Source organism: Triticum urartu, chromosome 2 (assembly GCF_003073215.2).
Source record: "Triticum urartu cultivar G1812 chromosome 2, Tu2.1, whole genome shotgun sequence".
In the NCBI taxonomy this organism is placed as follows: domain Eukaryota; kingdom Viridiplantae; phylum Streptophyta; class Magnoliopsida; order Poales; family Poaceae; genus Triticum; species Triticum urartu.
Genome location: NC_053023.1, coordinates 591,139,730 through 591,154,692, shown reverse-complemented (window position 1 = coordinate 591,154,692; position 14,963 = coordinate 591,139,730).

The window sequence follows — 14,963 nt, the reverse complement described above, 5'->3', positions numbered from 1 at the left end:
GAGGGGGAAGGAAAAAGGAAAGGGGGGGACGCCCCCACCCAATTCGGATTGAGCTTGGGAGGGGGGGGGCGCCCCCTCCTAGGCTGCCTTCTCTTCTCTCCCACTAAGGCCCATTAAGGCCCATATGCTCCCCGGGGGGTTCCGGTAACCCCCCGGTACTCCGGTAAATGCCCGAACTCACTCGGAACCATTCTTATGTCCAAACATAGCCTTCCAATATATCGATCTTTATGTCTCGACCATTCCGAGACTCCTCGTCATGTCCGTGATCATATCCAGGACTCCGAACTACCTTCGGTACATCAAAACACATAAACTCATAATACCGATCGTCACCGAACGTTAAGCGTGTGGACCCTACGGGTTCGAGAACTATGTAGACATGACCGAGACTCATCTCCGGTCAGTAACCAATAGCGGAATCTGGATGCTCATATTGGTTCCTACATATTCTACGAAGATCTTTATCGGTCAAACAGCATAACAACATACGTTGTTCCCTTTGTCATCGGTATGTTACTTGCCCGAGATTCGATCGTCGGTATCTCAATACCTAGTTCAATCTCGTTACCGGCAAGTCTATTTACTCGTTACGTAATGCAACATCCTGTAACTAACTCATTAGTCGCATTGCTTGCAAGGCTTATAGTGATGTGCATTATCGAGAGGGCCCAGAGATACCTCTCCGATACACGGAGTGACAAATCCTAATCTCGATCTATGCCAACTCAACAAACGCCATCGGAGACACTTGTAGAGCATCTTTATAGTCACCCAGTTACGTTGTGATGTTTGATAGCACACTAAGTGTTCCTCTGGTATTCGGGAGTTGCATAATCTCATAGTCATAGGAACATGTATAAGTTATGGAGAAAGCAATAGCAGTAAACTAAACGATCAAAGTGCTAAGCTAACGGATGGGTCAAGTCAATCACATCATTCTCTAATGATGTGATCCCGTTCATCAAATGACAACTCTTTGTCCATGGCTAGGAAACTTAACCATCTTTGATTAACGAGCTAGTCAAGTAGAGACATACTAGTGACACTCTGTTTGTCTATGTATCCACACATGTACTAAGTTTCCGGTCAATACAATTCTAGCATGAATAATAAATATTTATCATGATATAAGGAAATATAAATAACAACTTTATTATTGTGTCTAGGGCATATTTCCTTTAGTCTCCCACTTGCACTAGAGTCAATAATCTAGATTACATTGTAATGATTCTAACACCCATGGAGTCTTGGTGCTGATCATGTTTTGCTCGTGAGAGAGGCTTAGTCAACGGGTCTGCAACATTCAGATCCGCATGTATCTTGAAAATCTCTATGTCTCCCTCCTTGACTTGATCGCGGATGGAATTGAAGCGTCTCTTGATGTGCTTGTGTAGCGACCAGACCTCAAACGGTCTAATCTCTGTGCTCAGGTGTCATCCCTGGATCAGTAATGCTGACACCACACAGTACTTGAAGGATTTATAACAGAGTAGCAATCACACACTTATTACATCGAGTGTCTCAAAAGAGAACTTATTACAATAAATATGGCTTAAGGCCATCTAATAACGATAACAGCGGAAGGCTTGGAAGATAAGTGAGTCGATCAACTCCAACGGCATCACTGAGTATAGAACCACGACCTAAAGGCACCTTAATCATCGTCTGAAAAGTCCGCAACATGAACGTTGCAGCCCGAAGCGGGTCAGCACATGGAATATGCTGGCAATGTAACTGTTGGGGAACGCAGTAATTTCAAAAAATTTCCTACGCACACGCAAGATCATGGTGATGCATAGCAACGAGAGGGGAGATCATGATCTATGTACCCTTGTAGATCACAACAGAAGCGTTGACACAACGTAGAGGAAGTAGTCGTACGTCTTCTCGATCCGACCGATCCAAGCACCGTTACTCCGGCACCTCCGAGTTCTTAGCACACGTACAGCTCGATGACGCTCCCCGGGCTCCGATCCAGCAAAGCTTCGGGGATGAGTTCCGTCAGCACAACGGCGTGGTGACGATGATGATGTTCTACCGACGCAGGGCTTCGCCTAAGCACTACAACAATATGACCGAGGTGGAATATGGTGGCAGGGGGCACCGCACACGGCTAAGGAACGATCACGAGGATCCCCGGGTACCGAGCTCGAATTCGCCCTATAGTGAGTCGTATTACAATTCACTGGCCGTCGTTTTACAACGTCGTGACTGGGAAAACCCTGGCGTTACCCAACTTAATCGCCTTGCAGCACATGGTTCTCTTGTGAAATCTGGATTCCTTTGCCAAGGCAATTGCACCAGTATTGTCACAAAAGATTTTCATTGGACCCGATGCACTAGGTATGACACCTAGATCGGATATGAACTCCTTCATCCAGACTCCTTCATTTGCTGCTTCCGACGCAGCTATGTACTCCGCTTCACACGTAGCACCCGCCACGGGGGGGGGGGGGGGGGGGGGGGGGAGGGGGGGGGGGGGGGGGGGGGCGGGGGGGGGCCGGGGGGGGGGGGGGCTGCCACGACGCTTTGTTTAGAACTGCACCAACTGACAGCTCCACCGTTTAATGTAAACACGTATCCGGTTTGCGATTTAGAATCGTCCGGATCAGTGTCAAAGCTTGCATCAACGTAACCGTTTACGATGAGCTCTTTGTCACCTCCATATACGAGAAACATATCCTTAGTCCTTTTCAGGTATTTCAGGATGTTCTTGACCGCTGTCCAGTGATCCACTCCTGGATTACTTTGGTACCTCCCTGCTAGACTTATAGCAAGGCACACATCAGGTCTGGTACACAGCATTGCATACATGATAGATCCTATGGCTGAAGCATAGGGAACGTCTTTCATTTTCTCTCTATCTTCTGCAGTGGTCGGGCATTGAGTCTGACTCAACTTCACACCTTGTAACACAGGCAAGAACCCTTTCTTTGCTTGATCCATTTTGAACTTCTTCAAAACTTTGTCAAGGTATGTGCTTTGTGAAAGTCCAATTAAGCGTCTTGATCTATCTCTATAGATCTTTATGCCTAATATGTAAGCAGCTTCACCGAGGTCTTTCATTGAAAAACTCTTATTCAAGTATCCCTTTATGCTATCCAGAAATTCTATATCATTTCCAATCAGTAATATGTCATCCACATATAATATCAGAAATGCTACAGAGCTCCCACTCACTTTCTTGTAAATACAGGCTTCTCCAAAAGTCTGTATAAAACCAAATGCTTTGATCACACTATCAAAGCGTTTATTCCAACTCCGAGAGGCTTGCACCAGTCCATAAATGGATCGCTGGAGCTTGCACACTTTGTTAGCTCCCTTTGGATCGACAAAACCTTCTGGTTGCATCATATACAACTCTTCTTCCAGAAATCCATTCAGGAATGCAGTTTTGACATCCATCTGCCAAATTTCATAATCATAAAATGCGGCAATTGCTAACATGATTCGGACAGACTTAAGCATCGCTACGGGTGAGAAAGTCTCATCGTAGTCAACCCCTTGAACTTGTCGAAAACCTTTTGCGACAAGTCGAGCTTTGTAGACAATAATATTACTGTCAGCGTCAGTCTTCTTCTTGAAGATCCATTTATTCTCAATTGCTTGCCGATCATCGGGCAAGTCAACCAAAGTCCATACTTTGTTCTCATACATGGATCCCATCTCAGATTTCATGGCTTCAAGCCATTTTGCGGAATCTGGGCTCACCATCGCTTCTTCATAGTTCGTAGGTTCATCATGATCTAGTAGCATGACTTCTAGAACAGGATTACCGTACCACTCTGGCGCCGATCTCACTCTGGTTGATCTACGAGGTTCAGTAGTATCTTGTTTTGAAGTTTCATGATCATCATCATTAGCTTCCTCACTAATTGGTGTAGGTGTCACTGAAACAGTTTTCTGTGATGTACTACTTTCCAATAAGGGAGCAGGTACAGTTACCTCATCAAGTTCTACTTTCCTCCCACTCACTTCTTTCGAGAGAAACTCCTTCTCTAGAAAGGATCCATTCTTAGCAACGAATGTCTTGCCTTCGGATCTGTGATAGAAGGTGTACCCAACAGTCTCCTTTGGGTATCCTATGAAGACACATTTCTCCGATTTGGGTTCAAGCTTATCAGGTTGAAGCTTTTTCACATAAGCATCGCAGCCCCAAACTTTAAGAAACGACAACTTTGGTTTCTTGCCAAACCACAGTTCATAAGGCGTCGTCTCAACGGATTTTGATGGTGCCCTATTTAACGTGAATGCGGCCGTCTCTAGAGCGTATCCCCAAAACGATAGCGGTAAATCAGTAAGAGACATCATAGATCGCACCATATCTAATAAAGTACGATTACGACGTTCGGACACACCATTACGCTGTGGTGTTCCGGGTGGCGTGAGTTGCGAAACTATTCCACAATTTTTCAAATGTACACCAAACTCGTAACTCAAATATTCTCCTCCACGATCAGATCGTAGAAACTTTATTTTCTTGTTACGATGATTTTCAACTTCACTCTGAAATTCTTTGAACTTTTCAAATGTTTCAGACTTATGTTTCATTAAGTAGATATACCCATATCTGCTTAAATCATCTGTGAAGGTGAGAAAATAACGATATCCGCCACGAGCCTCAACATTCATCGGACCACATACATCTGTATGTATGATTTCCAACAAATCTGTTGCTCTCTCCATAGTACCGGAGAACGGTGTTTTAGTCATCTTGCCCATGAGGCACGGTTCGCAAGTACCAAGTGATTCATAATCAAGTGGTTCCCCAACTCTCTCCGGCTCCGGCGGGCAGCGAGGGGCGGCGGCGGCGCGGGCGGCGGCGGCGCGGGCGGCGGCGGCGCTAGGGTTTGGGGCTCGGCTGGGCTCCTCCCCGGCTTATAAGGCCGGCCGGGCCAGGTGTCTGGGTCGGACACGGCCCGTTAGGTCGGTTCGCGTTTTTTTAAAATAGTTATGCTCCGAGGAAAAAAACAAAAGGAAAACTAAACTGACTCCAAAAATCCCGAAATAAATTTTCCCCGGCTTCTAAAATCAAGCCGCATAGTATGAACATTTATTTGGGGCCTAAATGCAATTTTGAAAAATGCGCATTTTTCCTAAATTCAAATAAAATAGCAAATAAAACCAAAATAAAATCTTATTTGATTTTATTATTAAATCCTCAATATTTCTTTATTTTAGGAAAGTCATTTTATTCCCTCTCTCATATTTTTGTAATAGAAATAATTGAAGATAAAATAAATAAAATCAAATGATCCTATTTTCAAAATTTGAGAAAACTCAAATATAAAAATAACGAAATCCCCAACTCTCTCCGAGGGTCCTTGAGTTGCGTAGAATTTTCTAGGATCAACCAAAAGGCAATAAAATATGGTATGCAATGATGATCTAGTGTATAACATTCCAAATTGAAAATTTGGGATGTTACAGCTTGGTTCTCTTGTGCAATCTGGATTCCTTCGCCAAGACAATTGCACCAGTATTGTCACAACAGATTCTCATTGGACCCGATGCACTAGGTATGACACCTAGATCAGATATGAACTCCTTCATTTTCTGCTTCCGAAGCAGCTATGTACTCCATTCCACACGTAGATCCCGCCACAACACTCTACTTGGAACTGCACCAACTGACAGCTCCACCATTTAATAAAAACATGTATCGGGTTTGTGACTTAGAGTCATCCGGACCAGTGTCAAAGCTTACATCGACGTAACCGTTTACGACTAGCTCTTTTTCACCTCCATAAACGAGAAACATATCTTTAGTCCTTTTCAGGTATTTCAGGATGTTCTTGACCGCTGTCCAGTGATCCACTCCTGGATTACTTTGGTACCTCCCTGCTAAACTAATAGCAAGGCACACATCAGGTCTGGTACACATCATTGCATACATGATAGAACCTATGGCTGAAGCATAGGGAATGACTTTCATTTTCTCTCTATCTTTTGCAGTGGTCGGGCATTGAGTCTGACTCAACTTCACACCTTGTAACACAGGCAAGAACTCTTTCTTTGCTTGATCCATTTTGAACTTCTTCAAAACTTTATCAAGGTATGTTCTTTGTGAAAGTCCAATTAAGCGTCTTGATCTATCCCTATAGATCTTGATGCCTAATTTATAAGCAGGTTCACCGAGGTCTTTCATTGAAAAATTCTTATTCAAGTATCCTTTTATGCTATTCAGAAATTCAGTATCATTTCCGACCAGCAATATGGCATCTACATATAATATCAGAAATGCTACAGAGCTCCCACTCACTTTCTTATAAATACAGACTTCTCCAAAAGTATGTATAAAACCATATGCTTTGACCACACTATCAAAGCGTATATTCCAACTCCGAGAGGCTTACACCAGTCCATAAATGAATCGATGGAGCTTGCACACTTTGTTAGCACCTTTTGGATCAACAAAACCTTCTGGTTGCATCATATACAACTCTTATTTAAGATATCCATTAAGGAATGTAGTTTTGACATCCATTTGCCAAATTTCGTAATCATAAAATGCGGCAATTGCTAACATGATTCGGACAGACTGAAGCATCGCTACGAGTGAGAAGGTCTCATTGTAGTCAACTCCTTGAACTTGTCGGAAACCTTTTGCAACAAGTTGATGTTTGTAGACGGTAACATTACGTCAGCATCAGTCTTCTTCTTGAAGATCCATTTATTCTCTATGGCTTGCCGATCATCGGGCAAGTCAACCAAAGTCCACACTTTGTTCTCATACATGGATTCCATCTCAGATTTCATGGCCTCAAGCCATTTTGCGGAATCTGGGTTCATTATCGCTTCCTCATAGTTCGTAGGTTTGTCATGGTCAAGTAACATGACCTTTAGAACAGGATTACCGCACCACTCTGGTGCGGATCTTACTCTGGTTGACCTACGAGGTTCGGTAGTAACTTCATCAGAAGTTTCATGATCATCATCATTAGCTTCCTCACTTACTGGTGTAGGAATCACTGGAACTGATTTCTGTGATGAACTACTTTCCAATAAGGGAGCAGGTACAATTACCTCGTCAAGTTCTACTTTCCTCCCACTCACTTCTTTCGAGAGAAACTCCTTCTCTAGAAAGGATCCATTCTTAGCAACGAATATCTTGCCTTTGGATTTGTGATAGAAGGTGTACCCAATAGTCTCCTTTGGGTATCCTATGAAGATACATTTCTTCGATTTGGGTGCGAGCTAATCAGGTTGAAGCTTTTTCAGCCCCAAACTTTAAGAAACGACAACTTGGGTTTCTTGCCAAACCACAGTTCATAAGGTGTCGTCTCAACGGATTTCGTTGGTGCCCTATTTAACGTGAATGCAGCCGTCTCTAAAGCATAACCCCAAAACGATAGCGGTAAATCGGTAAGAGACATCATAGATCGCACCATATCTAATAAAGTGCGGTTACGGCGTTCAGACACACCATTATGCTGTGGTGTTCCAGGTGGCGTGAGTTGCGAAACTATTCCGCATTGTTTCAAATGAAGACCAAACTCTTAACTCAAATATTCACCTCCACGATCAGATCCTAGAAACCTAATTTTCTTGTTACGATGATTTTCCACTTCACTCTGAAATTCTTTGAACTTTTCAAATGTTTCAGACTTATGTTTCATCAAGTAGATATACCCATATCTGCTCAAATCATCTATGGAGGTAAGAAAATAAGATACCCGCCGCGAGCATCAACACTCATCGGACCACATACATCAGTATGTATTATTTCCAACAAGCCTGTTGCTCGCTCCATTGTTTCGGAGAATGGAGTCTTAGTCATCTTGCCCATGAGGCATGGTTCGCAAGCATCAAGTGATTCCAAAAGTCCACCAGCATGGAGTTTCTTCATGCGCTTTACACCAATATGACCTAAACGACAGTGCCACAAATAATTTGCACTATCATTATTAAACTTATATCTTTTGGCTTCAATACTATGAACATGTGTATCACTACTATCAAGATTTAGTAAAAATAGACCACTCATCAGGGGTGCATGACCATAAAAGATATTACTCATATAAGTAGAACAACCATTATTCTCTGATTTAAATGAATAACTGTCTCGCATTAAACAAGATCCAGATATAATGTTCATGCTCAACGTTGGCACCAAATAACGATTATTTAGGTCTAAAACTAATCTCGAAGTTAGATGTAGAGGTAGCGTGCCGACGGCGATCACATCGACTTTGGAACAATTTCCCACGAACATCGTCACCTCATCCTTAGCCAATCTTTGCTTAATCCGTAGCCCCTATTTCGAGGTGCAAATAATAGCAACAGAACCAGTATCAAATACCCAGGCGCTACTGCGAGCATTAGTAAGGTACACATCAATAACATGTATATCAAATATACCTTTCACTTTGCCATCCTTCTTCTCCGCCAAATACTTGGGGCAATTCCGCTTCTAGTGGCTAGTTCCTTTGTAGTAGAAGCACTCGGTCTCAGGCTTAGGTCCAGACTTGGGCTTCTTTACTTGAGCAACAACTTGCTTGTCGTTCTTCTTGAAGTTCCCTTTCTTCCCTTTACCCTTTTTCTTGAAATTGGTGGTCTTGTTGACCATCAACACATGATGCTCCTTCTTGATTTCTACCTCCGCAGCCTTTAGCATTGCGGAGAGCTCGGGAATCGTCTTATCCATCCCTTGCATATTATATTTCATCACGAAGCTCTTGTAGCTTGGTGGCAGTGATTGAAGAACTCTATCAATGACACTATCATCAGGAAGATTAACGCCGAGCTGAGTCAAGTTGTTGTGGTACCTAGACATTCTGAGTATATGTTCACTGACAGAACTATTCTCCTCCATTTTGCAGCTATAGAACTTATTGGAGACTTCATATCTCTCCATCCGGGCATTTGCTTGAAACATTAACTTCAACTCCTGGAACATCTCATATGCTCCATGACATTCAAAACGTCGTTGAAGTCCCAGTTCTAAGTCGTAAAGCATGGCACACTGAACTATCGAGTAGTCATCAGCTTTGCTCTGCTAGACGTTCCTAACATCTGGTGTTGATCCTGTAGTAGGTTTGTCACCTAGAGGTGCTTCCAGGACGTAATTCTTCTATGCAGCAATGAGGATAATCCTCAAGTTACGGACCCAGTCCGTGTAATTGCTACCATCATCTTTCAACTTAGCTTTCTCTAGGAACGCATTAAAATTCAATGGAACAACAACATGGGCCATCTATCTACAACAACATAGACATGCAAAATACTATCAGGTACTAAGTTCATGATAAATTAAAGTTCAATTAATCAAATTACTTAAGAACTCCCACTTAGATAGACATCCCTCTAATCATCTAAGTGATCACGTGATCCGTATCAACTAAACCATGTCCGATCATCACGTGAGATGGAGTAGTTTTAAATGGTGAACATCACTATGCTGATCATATCTACTATATGATTAATGCTCGACCTTTCGGTCTCAGTGTTCCGAGGCCATATCTGCATATGCTAGGCTCGTCAAGTTTAACCCGAGTATTCCGTGTGTGCAAAACTGGTTTGCACCCGTTGTATGTGAACGTAGAGCTTATCACACCCGATCATCATGTGGTGTCTCGGCATGACGAACTGTAGCAACGGTGCATACTCAGGGAGAACACTTGTACCTTGAAATTTAGTGAGAGATCATATTATAATGCTATCGACGAACTAAGCAAAATAAGATGCATAAAGGATAAACATCACATGAAATCAATATAAGTGATATGATATGGCCATCATCATCTTGTGCCTTTGATCTCTATCTCCAAAGCACCGTCATGATCACCATCGTCACTGGCTTGACACCTTGATCTCCATCGAGCATCGTTGTCGTCTTGCCAACTATTGCTTCTACGACTATCGCTACCGCTTAGTGATAAAGTAAAGCAATTACATGGCGATTGCATTTCATACAATAAAGCGACAACCATATGGCTCCTGCCAGTTGCCGATAACTCTGTTACAAAACATGATCATGTCATACAATAAAATTTAGCATCATGTCTTGGCCATATCACATCACAACATGCCCTGCAAAAACAAGTTAGACGTCATCTACTTTGTTGTTGCAAGTTTTACGTGGCTGCTACGGGCTGAGCAAGAACCGTTCTTACCTACGCATCAAAAACCACAACGCGGTATAGTGATTGTTTTTTGATCTTCAGAAAGAACCCTGTTCATTGAATCCGATTCAACTAAAGTTGGAGAAACTGACACCCACCAGCCACCTGTGTGCGAAGCACGTCGGTAGAACCAGTCTCGCATAAGCGTACGCATAATGTCGGTCTGAGCCGCTTCATCCAACAATATCGCTAAATCAAGAATCAACTAGTGACGGCAAGAAATATGTATATACCCACGCCCACAACTCATTTGTGTTATACTCGTGCATATAACATCTACGCATAAACTTGGCTCTGATACCACTATTGCGGAACGCAGTAATTTCAAAAAAAATCATACGCACACGCAAGATTCATTTAGGTGATGCATAGCAATGAGAGGGGAAGAGTGTTGACCACGTACCCTCGTAGACCGTAAGCGGAAGCGTTATAACAACGCGGTTGATGTAGTTGTACGTCTTCACGATCCGACCGATCCTAGCACCGAAGGTACGACACCTCTGCGATCTGCACACGTTCATCTCGGTGACGTCCCACGAACTCTAGATCCAGCTGAGTGTCGGGGGGAGAGCTTCATCAACATGACAGCGTGATGATGGTCATGATGAAGTTACCGACGCAGGGCTTCGCCTAAGCTCTACAACGATATGACCAAGGTGGAAATCTGTGGAGGGGGCACCGCACACGGCTAAACAATCAACTTGTGTGTTCTAGGGTGCCCCCCTCCCCACGTATATAAAGGAGGGATAGGGGAGGCCGTCTGGCCTCTCTAGGCGCGCCAAGGGGGAGGAGTCCTCCTCATAGTAGGAGTAGGACTCCCCCCTTTCCTAGTCCAACTAGGAATAGAAGGAAGAGGGAGAAGGAGAAAGGAAAGGGGGGCCGCCCCCCCCACCCAATTCGGATTGGGCTTGGGGGGCCCGCCCCCTCCTAGGCTCCCTTCTCTTCTCTCCCACTAAGGCCCATTAAGTCCCATATGCTCCCCGCGGGGTTCCGGTAACCCACCTGTACTCCAGTAAATGCCCGAACTCACTCGGAACCATTCTGATGTCCAAACATAGCCTTCCAATATATCGATCTTTATGTATCGACCATTCCGAGACTCCTTGTCATGTCCGTGATCATATCCAGGACTCCGAACTACCTTCAGTACATCAAAACACATAAACTCATAATACCGATCGTCACCGAACGTTAAGCGTGTGGACCCTATGGGTTCGAGAACTATGTAGACATGACCGAGACTCATGTCCGGTCAATAACCAATAGCGGAACCTGGATGCTCATATGAGTTCCTACATATTCTACGAAGATCTTTATCGGTCAAACTGCATAACAGCATACGTTGTTCCCTTTGTTATCGATATGTTACTTGCCCGAGATTCGATCGTCGGTATCTCAATACCTAGTTCAATCTCGTTACCGGCAAGTCTCTTTACTCGTTCCATAATGCAACATCCCGTAACTAACTTATTAGTCACATTGCTTGCAAGGCTTATAGTAATGTCCATTACCGAGAGGGCCTAGAGATACCTATCCGATACACGAAGTGACAAATCCTAATCTCGATCTATGCCATCTTGTCAAACACCATCGGAGACACATGTACAGCATCTTTATAGTCACCCAGTTACGTTGTGATGTTTGATAGCACACTAAGTGTTCCTCCGGTATTCTGAAGTTGCATAATCTGATAGTCATAGGAACATGTATAAGTTATGGAGAAAGCAATAGCAGTAAACTAAACGATCAAAGTGCTAAGCTAAAGGATGGGTCAAGTCAATCACATCATTCTCTAATGATGTGATCCCATTCATCAAATGACAACTCTTTGTCCATGGCTAGGAAATTTAACCATCTTTGATTAACGAGCTAGTCAAGTAGAGGCATACTAGTGACACTCTGTTTGTTTATGTATTCACACATGTACTAACAACTCTTTGTCCATGGCTAGGAAATTTAACCATCTTTGATTAACGAGCTAGTCAAGTAGAGGCATACTAGTGACACTCTGTTTGTTTATGTATTCACACATGTACTAAGTTTCCGGTTAATAAAATTCTAGCATGAATAATAAACATTGAAAGGACATGCAGTGCCCCCATGTGTGGTTTTGGTAATTGATGACAATCTCTATGGACTAACGGTTGCCTTGAGTTATATTTGAAGCATTTGTCTATAGGATTGTCTTGAAGTCCATCTGTTGGTTTCAAGGAGTTTATGAGATGGCCAAAGTGCTTTTCAAGGAATTATCCAAAGATTGGTCATGTGTGAGTTGAGATGGCCAAAGTGCTTTTCAAGGAATTATCCAAAGATTGGTCATGTGTGAGTTGAGATGGCCAAAGTGCTTTTCAAGGAATTATCCAAAGATTGGTCATGTGTGAGTTGATCTTATTGCAAGCATGTCTTGAAGAAGAAGATTGTGTGAACATTAATGTTTACCTTCAATACATCATCCAAATGAAGAGAGTTGGAAATACTCAATGTTGATCAAGACTAAGTCAAGAGTGAATCAAGTTGATCAACTCACAAAGCGTAGAAGAAGTACCGAGAGGGATCAAGTGATCCCATGGTATGGTAATCATTATCCATTACGCTTTGTGTACTAACCCATGGTCTATGTGAGAGTTCTTTGTCGGGTTAGGTATGTTTCCATGGTCTTGAGTCAAGAGGAAGATCTCATACAACCCATGGAGGATGACATCAAGTGGTGATCGTCATCAAGTTTGCAGTGTGCAAGTGCTTTTCAAGGAATTATCCAAAGATTGGTCATGTGTGAGTTGAGATGGCCAAAGTGCTTTTCAAGGAATTATCCAAAGATTGGTCATGTGTGAGTTGATCTTATTGCAAGCATGTCTTGAAGAAGAAGATTGTGTGAACATTAATGTTTACCTTCAATACATCATCCAAATGAAGAGAGTTGGAAATACTCAATGTTGATCAAGACTAAGTCAAGAGTGAATCAAGTTGATCAACTCACAAAGCGTAGAAGAAGTACCGAGAGGGATCAAGTGATCCCATGGTATGGTAATCATTATCCATTACGCTTTGTGTACTAACCCATGGTCTATGTGAGAGTTCTTTGTCGGGTTAGGTATGTTTCCATGGTCTTGAGTCAAGAGGAAGATCTCATACAACCCATGGAGGATGACATCAAGTGGTGATCGTCATCAAGTTTGCAGTGTGCAAGTTCAAGTGGAGCAACTCGAAGAGTGGCTCACCCATAATGGAGTATGAGGGAGCAATCAAGCTTGAAGCTTGCCGTCCATTGTGGTGTCAATGGAATTGTGAATATGTGCCAAAGAGTGGCTCACCCATAGTGGAGTATGGGGGAGCAATCAACTTGTTTTCATCGAGCCAACATAATCAAGAAAGGTGGTCCAACTTGAGGAAGTCAAGATCGTCATCATCTAGCTCAAGTTGACTATGTGCAAGGTAAAGGTTTGCCCTTTATAGGTTTTCTATTTTACCGGTCTCATAAGTGGTAGTTGGGAGACCGGGTTGTAGGATCGATTGCCGTACTATCAAAGGGGGCTCTCTAGGGAGTAGCTTGATCGTATCATTAGTCGAGAGCTCAAACCATTGCATCCTTGCATCATATTTCTTGGTTCTTTTTTGGTTCCATTTGTGACTCTTAGAGCTTATGGTCATCTTGATGACAAGCTTGAGTTCATCGAAAACGGAGTTCGCATGCATCTTCTATGATGTTTTCGGTGTTGGAGGTTTTACCGGTCTTGTCTGAGGAAGGGTTCTCACCATTTTATTATGGTCCTTTTCTCATTTGCTTCTTATTGATATTTCTCTCAATATTGTGTTAGCCCTTATCATTAGCTTTCCAACAAACTTGGTTTCGTTGAATTCGGAGCTCGTATGCGAAAGTTGTGGCTGTTTTGATATTGCATGTTTCACACAGAGAGGTTGTACCGCCCCATGGAGAGGTTGTACCGCTTGACCGGTACAACCGGTGTTTGGAGCGGTTGTACCGCTCCAGAATTGGTCCGGAGGTTGTACCGGTCATGTACTGCTCTACCACTGTACTGGTCTCTGTTGTGGTGCGGTTGTTGGGCGGTTGTGGGCCGGTTGTACCGCTTATTGCCTCTTACCGGTTGTACCGGTGCTCATAGAGGTTGTACCGCTCCTATGTTATTCTGTACATAACGGGCAGACTCGTGGGGACCTATTTAAGGGGGTCTTCTTCCCCAATGGTCCCCTATCTCTTGGGCTCGTTTTTGCCCCCATTGTTGACCTTCTTTGAGCTTGCTAACTCTCAATCCCTCCATGGATTCTTACTAGTTTTTGAGGGAAAAGAGAGAGGAGATCTAGATCCACATTTCCACCAATCACTTTCTCCTCTATGTGAGGGGAACCCCTTGGATCTATATCTTGGATTTCTTGGTGTTCTCCTTCTTGTTCTTCCTCTCATTTTCCTCCCTAGCATTAGTTGCTCCGGTGGGATTTGAGAGAGAAGGACTTGGGCACTCAGTGTGCCCTTGCCATTGCATTTGGTGCATCGGTTTGAGTTCTCCACGGTGATACGTGGAAGTGAAGTTTGAGAAGCTTATTAGTCTTGGGTGTTTGGGCACCCTAGAGCTTGTCCCTTTTGGGTACCTTGGCGCCCTAGACGGTTGGTGTTGTTCGGAGCTCAATCATTGTGGTGTAAAGCTCTAGGCAAGCGTCGGGGTCTCCAACTAGGTTGTGGAGATCGCCCTGAGCAATTTGACGGGTACCGGTGACTGCCCCCAAGGGTTGCCAAAGTGTACGGGTTCGGTGACCGCCCCCAAGGGTTGCCATTTGTACGGGTTCGGTGACCGCCCTCAAGGGTCCCTTAGTGGAATCACG